Consider the following 14,344-nt stretch of genomic DNA (forward strand, 5'->3'; position numbering starts at 1 on the left):
GTCCTAATGCCCTTCTCTTGGACAACATTGGTGGCATGGAGAGGGGAGACTTGCCGCATGGGCAACTGCTGGTCCTTCACACAACCTTGCCCAGACCTGCGCCCTGGAAACCTTCCAAGGCGCAAATCCATGGTCTCATGAGACTAACGGATGCTATAAAAGCATGAATTAATCAATTTGATGGCCTGGTGGAAGAAGCTGTCCCGGAGCCTCTTGGTCCTGGTTTTTATGTTGCAGTACCATTTCCAGGATGGTAGCAGTTGGAACTGTTTGTGGTTGGGGTGACTCAGGTCCCCAGTGATCTTTCGGGCCTTTTTTACACACCTGTCACTGTAAATGTCCTGAATCATGGGAAGTTCACATCTACAGATGCGCTGGGCTGTCCACACCACTCTCTGCAGAGTCCTATGATTGAGGGAAGTACAGTTCCCATACCAGGCAGTGATGCAGCCAGTCAGGATGCTCTCAATTGTGCCCCTGTAGAAAGTTCTTAGGATTTGGGGGCCCTCACCAAACTCCTTCAACCATCTGAGGTAAAAGAGGCGTTGTTGTGCCTTTTTCACCACACAGCCGGTATGTGCAGACCAGGTGAGATCCTCGGTGATGTTTATACCGAGGAACTTAAAACTGTTCCCCCTCTCAGCCTCAGATCCATTGATTTCAATTCCTCCTGTAGTCCACAACCAGCTCCTTTGTTTTTGTGACATTGAGGGAGAGGTTGTTTTCTTGACACCACTGTGTCAGGGTGATGACTTCTTCTCTGTAGGCTGCCTCATTATTATTTGAGATAAGGCCAATCAATGTAGTATCGTCTGCAAATTTTAATTAGCAGATTGGAGCTATGGGTGGCCCCTGTGTTGAGGGTCAGAGGGCAGAGATGAGGGAGCCCACTCTTACCACCTGCCAGTGATCTGACAGGAAGTCCAAGATCCAGCTACACAAGGCAAGGTGAAGGCTGAGGTCTCTGAGCTTCTTGTCGAGCTGGATGGAACCGTGATGTTGAATGCCGAACTTTAGTCGAAGAACAGCATTCTCACATAAGCATCCTTCTTCTCCAGATGTGTAAGGATGATGTGTAGAGCTGTGGTTATCGTGTCATCTGTCAATCAGTTGTGTTAGTAGATGAACTACGGGGGGTTCAGTGTGGGTGGTAGCAAGCTGCAGGTGTAGTCCTTGACCAGCCTCTCAAAGCATTTGCTTATTATTGAGGTGAGTGTGACAGCAAAATTGGCCTCCACACCTACAATCCAGCCCAAATAATGATGGATGTTCAGGGACTGAAGTGACCTTTGACATTCCAGGAAGATCTAGCCTAAAGGAACTGAATTTTGGGGTACAGAATATAACATGCTATGGTGCCCGTTCAGTCTTTTTGTTCAGAATGGCTAGGCACTCACTTCTACCTTTACCCATCAAGTGGGTTTAAGCTAGTTAGATCTTTATCAGCTATCAGAGGTTTAATGCCCTAAACAGCCTCCCACTTTGCTGTGGATTGCAATGATGCTAAAAGAGATCAATTCACTATTTTGTGTCAGCAAAGTAACCTTACAATATGGTCACTGTCATACTTCCTGACCCTAGCATGATATAATTCACACTTATCTTTGGATATTGACTAGTTAGAAAAATTCCATTCTGCGCCAATAATGCACTGCACTGAATGATGTCATCCATTTCCTTTCAGCAAGTCTGCACATGATTAACATCCTCTAGACAAAGCACATGAAACCCTGCACATATAAACTCACACAACAAATGCGACAGCAATTTTGGCGTACATTTGATTGCATTCGGTACCTCATTTTGTAATATAATCACATATGAAGAAATATATTTCTTTGCAATAGGTGGCAAAAGTTTATCTGTACATAGATTGAATGTTGCAATTGATGAAGAAATAATTATCAGTCACTTATATTTATATGCTTCATGCAATTAAGGATTAAACAATGTGCTGATAAATTGTATAATGCATCTTCACCATTTCAACGTATATCTTTATATTTTGTACTGCGTGGAATTATTTTCAGACTTTCCATGATACAATTGCACCGAACCATTGCAGTGCACAAGAGAAATCTTTAAAATGTCCAACACATGGAAGGAAATGGAAAACAGACAAAATAGTTGAACTGGAACTGGCTGTAAAAGTTGGCTGTGAAATGCCCATGGAGGAAGTGTTAAGTGTGCTGATTTTGTCGTTTGTTTGGTTTGCAATGCATGTCGTCAACGTGCATTTACGTGCTACTGGATGGTAATCATTGAGGCAAGTTACCATGTTCTTCTTGAACAATGGTATAATTGAAGCCCGTTTAAAGCAGTTGGGTATCTTAGTTTGCCAAAGCATGAGATTAATGATGTCAGTTAATACTCCTATCAGTTGATTAGCACAGGTGGTCAGTGCTCGGCCAGGTACAATGTCTGAACCAGGTGATTTCCATGGGTTCACCTTCCCGAAGGATGCTCTCGTGTTGGTCTCAGAGACTAAAATCACAGGGTTGTCGTGGGCTGTGGGAGCTTGTGAAGATGCCTCTATGTCTGTCAAAGTCAGCATCAAAAGCATTGAGTTCATCTGGGAGCGAAACCCTGTCGTCACATATGTCACTTGGTTTGACTTTGTAGGAGGTGACTGCATTCAAGCCCTTCCGCAGCTGTTTCAAGGCTGGTCTGGAATTGCCACTTTGCATGTGAGATTGGTTTCTGGAGGCCAGACCTGAGCCACTTGTTCTTTTCTGGATGGCCAGACCTCAGTGCCTCAGAGCTGTGGGGCTGCATTGTAGAGCAGGTGGTTGTTGGATAGAGATGAGGATATTGTCCAGAATCAGTGGTAGGAGCTGAAATAGAGATACCTCATAGATGGACAGCAATGTCATCCTTCAGAACATCAATAGGATAGGCAACAGAATCGCAGTAGCCCAGTGAGCACTGGGATTTTTTCTAACAAACACTCCAGATTCATCTGTTCCTTAGGAATCCCAGTTGTCAGCTCTCTGTTCACATAGATTGCTACCAATCTGCATTCTTTTTGAGAGCAATCTATTCCTCGGCGAAGTGTTCCTGAAAGATTTGCAATCTCAGTGCAAATTCAGAAAAATGCAAGGTAACCTCATTAAACCATATGAAGTTCTTAAGAATTGGAGTTGATGTTTCCCCAGCTAGGTTGGAATTGGAGTCACAGTCTCAAATTAAGAAGACAGCCGTTGAGTTCAGATGAGTTTCTTCACTCTTCAAGATGGTGAATCTCTGGAACTCACTGCCCAAGAGGTAAAGGAGATCCATTTGTATTCAATGAGGAGGTTGTTAGATTTTTAGATTTCAAAGGGATCTAGAGATATGGAGACATTGTAGAACATAGTACAGAGGTAATGGATGAACTGCAGGTGTAGAGAATGGTTGAGAAACTACAAGGCACATGGGGTTAAATGACCAACTTCTGCTTCCATTTCTTGTGTTCTCTCTGTGGTCATATATCAGCAATCCACTCCCAAACTCAAGAGATTAAACAAACGCAGCTGCAGTGAAATAACTGTTCTGAAGTGAGCTGGGACAACACTCTGCAACTGTACACATGGAAATGATCTATAATCTTGGATACTATTCAATCCTACCAAAGTAGATGGCAGAAAAACAAATGTCCAAATACTCAGCAATAATAGTCACACATACACACACATACATGCACACTCACTCACTCACACTTACACACACTCTCACTCACACACACACTCTCTCTCCCACACTCACTCTCACACACTCACACACACACTCTCACTCTCATTCACACACAGTCACACTCACTCTCACTTTTACTCACACACACACTTACTTTCACTGATACACACACACTCATTCTCACTCACACACACTCAAACACACACTCACTCTCAAACATACTCACACTCTCACACACTCACACATACACACTCACTCACTTTCACTCACACACACACTCACACATACTCACTCACACACACTCACACTTACACACAAACACTCTTATGCTCTCGTGCGCACACACACACTCACTCACTCACACACACATAAATATCATCACGTTCATGGATGATTTTTCACATTGTCACATGTGAAAATGTGATGAAAATGTGCCTCTGGTGGAAATGAGCTAAAAGGCTTACGGGATTACAGAAGAATCTTTGCAATGATATGTGTGCAATTTTTAGCGACAGAAATACTACACCTGCCTATTCACCTCTTCCCTCACCTCCATTCAGTGCCCCTGAACAGTCCTTCCAGGTGAGGCAGCTCTTCAGCTGTGAATCTGTGGAGGTCATCTATTGTATCCAGTGCTCCCAATGGGGCCTCCTCTGCATTGGTGAGACCCGACGTAAATAGGGGTCCACTTTGTCGAGCACCTCCACTCTATTTGCAAAGAGTGTAATTTCCTGGTGGTCAACCTTTTTAAATCCTATTCCCACTCCCACTCTGAAATGCTGGTCCATGTATTCCTCTTCTGCCATGATAAGGCCACACTCAGAGTGGAGGTGAAACACCTCACATTCCATCTATGTAGCCTCCAACCTGATGGCATGAACATCAATTTCTACTTCTGGTAATTTTTTCATCCCTCTTCCATCTTCTTCTATTCCCCCTCTGGTCTTTTACCTCTTCTTGTCAGTCAGTCACCTCTTGACGGTGCTCCCTCCACTTTCCTCTCCTATCAGATTCTTCTACACCATCCTTTTGTCTTTGTCACCTATCATCTCCTATCTTCTTACTTCATCCCCTCTCCCACATCCACCGTGCTTCTAGCTAGTCCTCCTTCCTCTCCCACCACCTTTCTATTTGGACATCTCTCCCCTTCCGATCCAGTCCCTGATGAAGGGGCTTGGCCCAAAATGCCAAATGTTTATTCATTTCCATAGATGCAGCCTGACCTGCTGAGTTCCTCCAGCATTTTGTGTGTGTTGCAATTGTAAATGTGCTGCTTTTTTTGCATTTGTATCTAATACTGTGATGTGGCGCCAGAGCTTCTAAGATCTACTGAAAGGGATCTATGCTGATTAAAGTTGTGACTACAGATCTTAAAGACAGTGAACATACATTCTCTGCTGAAGAGGCTGGGGACCTCTGGAAAAATAGCGAAAGAGGCATTGGGATGTGCAACACACACAAAATGTTGGGGCATCTCAGCAGGTCAGGCAGCATCTATGGAAAAGAGTCCACTCTTCTGTTTTCCATAGATGCTGCCTGGCCTGCTGAGATTCTCCAGCATTTTGTGTGTGTTGCTGGTATTTCCAGCATCTGCAGATTTTCCCTTGTTTGTCATTAGAATGTGCACTTACTTTTCACGAGCTGACATGCACAATTTTGTAGAATAGAGAGAAACCTTTCTTCAGAACTGACCTGAATGAGCATTTCAGAGTTAGGGCTTATGTTGTGTTTGTTCTTCAACAAAGATAAACTTGTGTGGGTAAAAATGCTAAAACTATTTTATTTACAGAGTTACAGAATGGCTTCAGCCTGACCACATTTTACTCCAGACACACCAGCCCCCCAAAAGCATGTGTGCATCCCATACACCAACATCACTTCCAGTTCCAGGTGAACCACCACATCGCACACTGGGAAATGAAGTCTTTTTATTATGTACACACATTATAACATACCTTATCCCTTTAAAGAAAACAAACATAATAGTATGTCCTCATAAACCTGCAAGACACAATAATGCTTTCCAACAAAGATATTTACATTAACTTCAATTGCCATAAGAAAATACAGTTCCTTATTCACTTAACAACTTGCAATCAGTCTCTGAGGTGGTTTGATCATTCATTTTGGTCTGTTATTTGTCTCTACAGATGTATTGTTTTCACTTGCTGTGTTAGTATTACTTTGGGCAACAAGTTTATTTTTTACATCTGCTGGCTCCTCTGGTGTACTGACAGGTGACATGTCACAGCTATGGGTTAGAGATCCACACTGTTCCTTCTCAGAAGTGTTCCTCGCTCTGTCTGAGGTAGAAAAAACTTAGCCTTTTCTCCTTGGAGTGACAGAGGATGAGAGGCAACTTGATAATGTCACGGTCACGACCGTTAATTCCCCATATTCTCCTAATTCCCTTTGATTGCAGCACACCTGATTCTCATCTAAACCTGCAGCATAAATATTCCAGCTTTGCATCCACTCATCGCCAGATCGTTGTTTCTGCCAGTGTGGTAATTCACGTTCCCGGTCACTTAGAATGGTGTATTCTAAGTTTTACTTCAGTACTGAGGTTTACCTGTGTAACTCTGTCTCTTCATGTCAAGATAAGTATTGCCTGCCATTTGCCTTTTCATTTAACGCTCTGTGTCAAGATAAGTGTTGCCTGCTGCCTGTCTCCTGTTTGCCGTTCAGCTCCAGCAATGCCCTGTGTCAAGAAAAGTTTTGCCTGCCTCCTGCTTTTCCATTCACCCACCTGTTTGCCGTTCAGATCCTGCCATGCTCATGCCCTCGTCTGCATCGTAACTCTATCTCCATGCCTGTGTCTTGCGTTTGGGTTCGCCTGTTCTCTGCAACCGATGGAGGTGTATAAGATGATGAGGGGCATTGATCATGCGAATAGCCAAAGGCTTTTTCCCAGGACTGAAATGGCTAACACAAGGGGGCATAGTTTTAAAGTGCTTGGAAACGGGTACCGAGGGATGTCAGGGGTATTTTTTTCACACAGAGAGTGATAGGTGCATGGAATGCACTACCGGCAGTGGTGTGGAAGTGGGTACAATAGGGTCTTTAAGAGACTCTTAGATACATACATGGAGCTTAGGAAAATAGAGGGCTATGCACTAGGAAAATTCTAGGCAGTTTCCAGAGTAGGTTACATGGTCAGCACAACATTGTGGGTCGAAGGGCCTGTAATGTGTTGTAGATTTCTAGGTTCTATGTCTGTATCTGGTTGGAGTGTGGAACAACTTCCTCTTGCATGTATCCTTGTATGTACCATGTGCTGGAATCGTGATCTCAGATTCACACATGATCTCCGGGTTTCAGGACTGGTAGTCTTCTTGCAGTCTTTTCATGATACTGTTTCTCTTTTTCTTTCCCTTTCTCCTTAGCCAATTTCACCATGTGTGCTCCTTTAGGCGTCAATAGGTTTTTGTCCACTGGAAGGTTAGTGCATATGCATCAACCCATCAGCAGTAGGGCTGGTGAAAGGCCATTCTGCTGTGTCAACTTAAGATGGCACCGCTAAAGCTTGTTGACCAATTACTGGTGGCAAATAAACAACTAAATGCTTTATTACAAACACCTTTTCTGGTGATCAGTCATTGCAAACAATAGCCTGTCACTTCCCTTTCGGGGTTGAACTCTTGAACCACCTGTACGACCTGGCATTTTTCCGGTGGGAACTGAAGTATCGAAGGTGCAGGGTGGTTGTGGCCAAGTGTGTTCAGACCAAACTGAGATGGCGGGGTCCTGGCTGGAGAGTGGGGAATGAGACAATGTTCAGAAATTGCTGGAGTGGACTTGGAGGCAACTTGACGTGATCGAACCGAGGTGAAGCAGAGTCGAGGCAGAGCCCCAAGAGTAAGGAATGACTCAAAGTTTGGACGATTTAAGCGCCATGCCAAATTAAAAAGGTCAGGGTACTGGGGCCAGAGGCAAGCATCAGCTGAGTTCAGCTCACTGCTCAGTGAGGTTTACTCACCTCCACACTGGGCTGAGGCTGTCGCTTGCAAAAGATTCACTTTCGTGATCTTTAGTTCTGAATGTTATTTGCTTACTTTTATTGCTTGCATGATTTGTTTTTTTTCTCTCTGCACAATGGTGTTCGATGTACCTCATTTGTTTTAATGGGTTCTCTTGATTTTCTTTGTTTTGTGGCTGCCTGCAAGGAAACGAATTTCAAGGCTGTATGTAGTATACTTCCCTTGATAATAAATGTACTTTGATCTTTGATCTTTGAATGAAGTCCTAACTTATCCAAATCTTTCAGGTCTTCAAGTTCTAGCAAAATCCTTGTAAATTTTCTCTGAACTCTGTCAATCTTATTTACATATTTCCTGTAGGAAGGTGTCCAAAACCACACACAGTACTCCAAGTTAGGCCTCACCAACATCTTTTACAATTTCAGCATAACATCCCAATTCCTGTACTTAATACATTTCTTTATAAAGACCAATGTGCCAAAAGCTTTCTTTATGACCCTATCAACCTGTGGTGCCACTTTCAAGAATTATAGATCCATACTCCCAGTTCCCTCTGTTCTACCACAGTCCTCAGTGCCCAACCACTCACTGTGTAAGACCTACCCTGGTTTGCCCTCCCAACGTGCAACTCCTCACACTTGTCTGTATTAAATTCCACCTGCCATTTCTCAGCCCATTTTCCAGTTGGTCCAGATCCTGCACTTGGGGTATTGTGAGTTGTTTTGGACCCCTTATCTAAGAAAAGATGTGCTGGCATTGGAAAGGGTCCAGAGGATGTTCACAAGAATGATTCTAAGAAAAAATAGTGTTAGCGGATGAGGAACATTTGATGGCTCTGCAGCCGTATTCATTGGAGCTTAGAAGAATGTGGATCTAATTAAGCCTTTTGAATATTGAAAGGCCTAGATAGAGCGGATGTGCAGAGGATGATTCTTAAAGTGGGGGAATCTAGGACTAGAAGGCAAAGCCTCAGATAAAGGGACATCCCTTTAGAACAGAGATGAGGAGGGATCTCTTCAGCCATAGAATAGCGAATCTATGGAATTCCTTGCCACGGACAGCTGTGGAGGCCAAGTGATTGGAGTATTTAAAGAGGCGGTTGATAGGCTCTTGATTAGTCAGGGTGTCAAAGGTCACGGGAAGAAGGCAGGAGAATGGAGTTGAGAGGGCAAATAAATCTCATCGATGTGATGGGCCAAGTGGCCCAATTCTTCTCCTAAGCTTTACGGTCTTTTGGCAAAAGGCTCTGTAATAATTACATGGAATTCACACAAACTGACACACACATTTTGTTCAAAACACAGTCGCACATGAACAATATGCTGAAATTCTGCTGCTGGGGGAAATCACCCAATGGAATTGCACAAGAGTTTCTTGCAATAACTTGCATGAATAAGCAGTTGTAATTGTACTACTTTTAATAGACTCACTGACCACTATGAGGCACCTCCTGTACCTCATAGTGTCCACTGAGAGTACATTCATAGTCTTCTGCTGCTGTAGCCCATCCACTTCAAGGTCCAATGTGCTGTGCGCTCAGAGATGCTCTTCTGCATACCTCTGTTGTAAGCTGTGGGTTTTTGAGTTACTGTCAACCTTCCTGTCAGCTTGAGCCAGTCAGGCCATTCTCCTTTGACCTCCCTCATAAACAAGGCATTTTCATCAAACTACTGCTCAGTGGATGTTTGTTATTTTTTTTTGCACTACTCTCTGTAAAATCTTTCTTTTTAAATCTTTTTATTGATTATTATTGAAAATGAACAAAAAATACATTAGTCAAATACAATATACCAATAATAATAAGAAGAGACAAAATGTTAGAACTATTATTTTTTTTGGAAAAAAGAACCCCTACTAACTAAAACAAAAAAAACCCCTACTAACCAAAACAAAAAAAAAACGAAAAAAAAAACCACTAAGAGCACAACCCCGGAGCTACACGCCATACAAGCTTCTGTAAAAGAAAAACATCAATCCACCAACCAAAACCAATTGCACAAGAATCAAAAGGGGACCATCTTAATTAACTCAGATCAGATGATAATACAGGCAAAAGAACTCCACCTTTTCTCAAAGTCAAATCGAGGATCAAAAGTTCGACTTCTGATTTTCTCCAATCTAAGACATAGCATCACCTGAGAGAACCATTGTATCAAAGTGGGAGCAGAGGCATCTTTCCATTTCAATAAAATAGCCCTTCTGGCCAATAATGTGACAAATGCAATTACATGTTGGTCTGATATAGAAATACCGTGAATATATTGAGGAATTATACTGAACAAAACTGTCAATTTATTAGGTTGTAAATTAATTTTTAAAGCTTTAGAAATTATAGAGAAAATAGATTTCCTAAACTGTTTCAATACAGAACACAACCAAAACATGTGTGTCAACGTAGCCATCTCAGTTTTATATCTATCACACTGACTATCAACATTAGGAAATATTTTAGACAGTCTCTCCTTTGTCAAATAGTAATGATGTACAATTTTAAAGTGAATTAGAGAGTGACTGGCACAAATTGAAGAAGAGTTAACCAACTTCAAAATTCGCAACCAATCCTCTGTTATCAAGGTCATGTTAAGCTCTCTTTCCCAATGTACTTAATCTTAAGTAAAGGATAATTATACTGTTGTAATAGTAAATTATAAATTTTCCCAATAAAACCTTTCAGTAAAGGATTCATTTTTAAAATAATGTCCAACAGGTCAGAATCTTGTATATATGGAAAATTACTTAAATACTCTTGTAAGAAATGTCTGACCTGAAGATATTGCAAGAAATGTGAGTGCACGAGAGAATATTTAGTTACTAATTTCTCAAAAGACATCAATAGACCTTCTTGAAACAGATCCATGAAGGAATAAACTCCTTTATTCCTCTAAAGAAAAAAGGTAGGATCACTAAGTGAAGGTTTAAATAAATAGTTTCAATAAATTAAGACAAAAAAAGTTAAATTTTTTAAGATTAAAAAAATTTTGAAACTGGTACCAAATCCATAATGACTGCTTAATCATAGGATATAAACTTAGAATAAAAATTTTGGCTAGTTGTACGGGTAAAGAGGCTCCTAATAACGAAGTTAAGTAAAATTGTTTCACAGCGTTCAATTCCAAATCAACCCAAGGTGGTCGTTCATTTTTATCAGTCCAATATAACCAAGAACACACATAACGTATATTAACCACCCAATAATACATTCTTAAATTAGGCAAAGCAAGACCTCTATCCTTTTTTTGATTTTTGTAAATGATATTTTCCAATTTTTTGTCTCTTATTATTTCAAATAAAAGTTGAAATAATAGCACTAATCTCTATAAAATCTAGTGACTTGTGCATGAACATCCCAGGAGATCAGCAGTTTCTGATGTACTCAAATCACCCCAACAACCAAAATCATGGTGAAAATCAGTTAGATCATATTTCCTCCCCATTGCTTGGTCTGAACAACTCTTTACCATGTCTGCATGCTTTTATGCATTGAGTTGCTGCCACATGATTGGCTAATTAGATATTTGCATTGATGAGCGGGTGCATAAGTGTACCTAATAAAGTGGCCAAAAAGTACATAATAACATGATTTGATGACATTGGCCCCATCACCTTCTGAAAGGATTCCATGCTGATTAAACACAAGATATTCTGCAGATGCTGGAATCCAGAGTAACACACAGAAAATGCTGGTGGAACTTGGCAGTTTAGGCAGCATCTATGGAACAGAATGAACAGTTGACTTTCCGGGCCTGAGGATGATAAGTGAGCCCAAAACATCAACTGTTCATCATTCTCCATTTCTGGTTATTCAGAAATCCTAGTAATTGGCTTCTGGCTTGTCTGGTTTTGTTTTCCATGCTCCCTTTAAACTCATTGGCTGTCCATTCCCATGCTCCCTTTAAACTCATCGACTGTCCATTCCCATGCTCCCTTTAAACTCATCGACTGTCCATTCCCATGCTCCCTTTAAACTCATCGACTGTCCATTCCCATGCTCCCTTTAAACTCATCGACTGTCCATTCCCATGCTCCCTTTAAACTCATCGATTGTCCATTCCCATGCTCCCTTTAAACTCATTGGCTGTCCATTCCCATGCTCCTGACAAACCCATAGTTTCCAGTACTGTCAGAGTCTAGGATCAGAGGGCACAGCCTCAGAATAAGACATCCCTTTCGAACAGAGATGAGGAGGAATTTCTTCAGCAAGAGGGTGGTGAATCTGAGGGTGGCTGCCATTGGACATATTTAAAATGGAAGTTGGTAGCTGCTTAATTTGTAAGGTAATGGGAGAAGCCAGGAAAATAGGGTTGAGAAGAAAAATAAATTAGCCATGATTGAGTTGTAGAGCAATCTTGATGGGCCAAGTGGCCTAACTGTGCCCTTGTATCTTTTGGTCTTATTGTCTAAATCCATGGGCCGCATTCCCAAACTCCTTACAAACTTACCAAGGCCCTGATTCCCAGATTTCTAATAAACCTACAGGGCCCTATTTCCCACAGTCATTTTAAACATACAGGTCCCGATTCCAGTGCCCCCTTTAAACTCACTGGGGCCCTGTTTACCATGCTCCTTTTAAATTTACCAGATCTTATATCCCACACTTAGATGGGTCAATGGGAAGTTCATTATATGACATCACCAAGGAGTAAGGGTGTTGAATTATTGTATTATCGTTTTATTGTATTGTCCATAAAACATCTGAACAGTAAGCAGCATTCGTGAGCATTCTCCCAAGATGGATGCTCAACTCCTGTTGGAGAGAGTTCCGTGGAGGCAATGGCCCCTCTGGGTTTACGCTCTGTGTGCTAAATGCACCAGCTGTAGACTGTTTATGTTTTAACCCAGCTAGGACTTCAAGTGCTCAAACCTTTGAGGATGACAAGCTTTTAGCTGAGAAACGTATAATCCCCAGATCATTCAGATACCCTTTTCTTCTGCTAGAGTGAGCGATGAGGAGAAGAGCTGGGTGAATTTGATGCAGACTGAGCATTGATATACCTTCACATCTCTTTTGATGTTCTAACCTTCTTGAAGAGCCTGTCTGGGACAAATTTAATATTGTATTTCAAAGCTTGAAATCCATGATTTTTAAGGATTTTAGATGCTTGTTTTTGTGGACAATGTTGTTCAAGATTAAGATAATTTCATGTCATTCTAGTACACAAGTGTAAAAGAAAACAAAATAGTTGTTACTTTGATTGGATGCAGCAAAAAAACACAATAAGGTAAAGAACACAATTAAAAAAACAGAATAAATACAAATACCTAAGATAGCTTATATACATAGCTTGATTTGCGTCCATAAAGTGATGCTAGGCACAGGAGTGTCTGTACATAAGATGATTGATAGGAAATGATAAAGTAGTGGTGATTGGGGATGTGTTAATAGGTGGAGGTGTTGATCAGAGTTACTGCTTGGGGAAAGTAAGAACCTGGTGGCATGGTATGAAGACAATAACCTATCCCTCAACGTCAGCAAGATGAAGGAATTGGTTGTTGACTTCAGAAGGAGTCGCGGACCGCACAACCAAATTTATATCGGTTGTGCACAAGTGGAACAGGTCAAAAGCTTTAATTTCCTCAGGGTCAATATCACAAATGACCTGACTTGGTCCAACCAAGCAGAGTTCACTGCCAAGAAGGCCCACCAGCGCCTTTACTTCCTGAGGAAACTGAAGAAATTTGGCCTGTCCGCTAAAACCCTCACGAATTTTTATAGATGCACCGTAGAAAGCATTCTTCTAGGGTGCATCACAACCTGGTATGGAAGTTGTCCTGTCCAAGACTGGAAGAAGCTGCAGAAGATCGTGAACACGGCGCAGCACATCACACAAACCAATCTTCCGTCCTTGGACTCACTTTACACAGCACGCTGTCGGAGCAGTGCTGCCGGGATAATCAAGGACACGACCCACCCAGCCAACACACTTTTCGTCCCTCTTCCATCCGGGAGAAGGCTCAGGAGCTTGAAGACTCGTACGGCCAGATTTGGGAACAGCTTCTTTCCAACTGTGATAAGACTGCTGAACGGATCCTGACCTGGATCTGGGCTGTACCCTCCAAATATCTGGACCTGCCTCTCGGTTTTTTTGCACTACCTTACTTTCCATTTTTCTATTTTCTATTTATGATTTATAATTTAAATTTTTAATATTTACTATCGATTTGTAATCCAGGGAGTGCAAAGCACAGAATCAAATATCACTGTGATGACTGTACATTCTAGTATCAATTGTTTGGCGACAATAAAGTATAAAGTAAAGTAAAGTAACTGTTTTTGAGTTTGGTGGTCCTGGTTGTTATGTAGCCTCCTCCCTGATGGGAGTGGGACAAACAGTCCATGAGCAGGATGGGTGGGATCCCTCATGATGTTACCGGCCTTTTCCGGCACCTTCCTGTATATATGTCCTTGATGGTGGGTAGGCTGGAGCCAGTGAAGCTTTGGGCAGTTTTGACTACATGTTGTAGAGCCTTTCTGACTGCCACAGGGCAGATTCTGTACCAAACAGTGACACAGTTTGTTAGGATGCACTCTACTACACATCTATAGAATGACGTGAGTATTGATATGTATAATCCAGCTCTCTTCAGTCTCCTCAGAAAGTAGAGGAGATGGTGCAGTTTCCTGATTGTGTGGCGTGTATTCTAAGATCATGAGAGTTTATGTAAGATGTGCACTCCAGGAGTTGGAAACAGTT

Source organism: Mobula hypostoma, chromosome 4 (genome assembly GCF_963921235.1).
Source record: "Mobula hypostoma chromosome 4, sMobHyp1.1, whole genome shotgun sequence".
NCBI lineage: Eukaryota > Metazoa > Chordata > Chondrichthyes > Myliobatiformes > Myliobatidae > Mobula > Mobula hypostoma.